Source organism: Myotis davidii, unplaced genomic scaffold (genome assembly GCF_000327345.1).
Source record: "Myotis davidii unplaced genomic scaffold, ASM32734v1 scaffold534, whole genome shotgun sequence".
NCBI lineage: Eukaryota > Metazoa > Chordata > Mammalia > Chiroptera > Vespertilionidae > Myotis > Myotis davidii.
In genome coordinates this window covers 4,448,577-4,449,845 of record NW_006286678.1, presented here as the reverse complement: position 1 = coordinate 4,449,845, position 1,269 = coordinate 4,448,577, and the positions used below count along the sequence as shown (strand labels likewise).

At 54.2% G+C, this 1,269-nt stretch overlaps 1 protein-coding gene across 2 annotated transcripts in view; it reads left to right on the top strand.

Annotated features, from left to right (window-relative positions):
- Positions 1-1,001: 1,001 nt before the first annotated feature.
- ZCCHC7 (zinc finger, CCHC domain containing 7) overlaps positions 1,002-1,269 on the top strand; it is a 193,023-nt gene continuing 192,755 nt past the window's right edge. The window contains exon 1 of one of the 2 annotated variants that reach the window (XM_006758468.2): positions 1,002-1,137. The gene's annotated coding sequence lies outside the window, so the exon portion shown is untranslated. Of the gene's footprint in view, positions 1,142-1,269 lie in introns of both variants that reach the window. The other variant, XM_006758469.2, reaches the window with a different exon arrangement.

Sequence of the window (1,269 nt, the reverse complement as noted above, 5' to 3'; positions counted from 1 at the left end):
GTTCCCAGCCAAACTCTTAGATTTATAATTAAATTATTTGTATTCTGTGTTCCCAGCTAGACTCTTAGCTCTATGAGATCACAAACTTTACATCCGCAGTTGCTAATACTGTGTCCCTCTCAACTGAGGTTCAGAAATGTTGGCCAAAAGAACCAATGTCAAACTTGTCTTTCAGGACTGTTGCCACGGGCTAGCAAATTGGTATGATAAAGGTGCTTTACTATTTGTAAAGTTGTACAAGTGGGTTTATTATTACTAAGAATTAAAATAAAGTGTGAGAAAAGGAACCAAAGCCAGAGGCTTCCAACAGAATCGCATAGCCTCTGGAGGCTTCTAAAGGACCAGGATTCACTTCAACCTTCTGCAGGAGTACAGCTCTTCAAAGCTTACAGAGAGTTCATCTGTTGCCTGTAAAAAGCCGGAAACGCCCCAGTACCAACTAGGTTCAACTTCAAACTAGAGGCGGAAGGTACCTGCCTAGGTTCACCGGGCACACAGGAGAAGTTAGAAGCTAGGCGCTCTCGGAGAGGCTTCTCTCTCCCTGAGGGTTCCTGGATCAGCCGGCCAACCCACCCGACACTCCACACTCGGTCGCTTGTCCCCCTCTCGGTCACGGTTGGGAACCCGCACCACGTGGCACTGGGAGTAGGGAGGATGACGCAAGCGATCCAGCGAGAAGGAGGCGGAGCCTGTCCTGAAGCCGGTCCAGGGGCATCATGGGAGATGTAGTTTCTCTCGCGGGCGCATAAGGAAGGGTGCCGATCTCCCGCCCCGGTTTTATCAGGGAAGTAGGATTTCTAACGCGCAAGTCATGCAAATAAAGTGTCCCCTATTGTAGATGCAGCCTAGGTATCTTTGAAAGAAGCAGTGAAGAGGAAGGGGAAAAGCAAGGAAGACAAACCCAAAGATTATGAGCGGGGAAGGAAAGGGTTAACCGATGTTACGCATGCGTACAGAGGTCCCGCAGGAGGCGCCGGGACGGAAGAGGACTCCCGGGAGCTGTGTTTTCCCCGGAAGTGCCTGCCCTCCTCCCGAGTCCGCGCGGACGCCGTTTTCTTACCTCATTTGTACTCGCCCCTCCCCGTCCCTCTACGCGTCTTGGTTCCTGGTTGGTGCTTCCTGGTCGCAGCCGCGGCAGTGAGTATGTGTGTGGCAGACCCCGCGCGGCCCGTGGCCGGGGGACCCCCGCTCGCCCTCCGCGTCGCCCGCCGGGCTTTGGAACTGGCGCGTGTCGCCTCGCCGGCCTCCGCGTTCCCCGTCTGTCCCTCG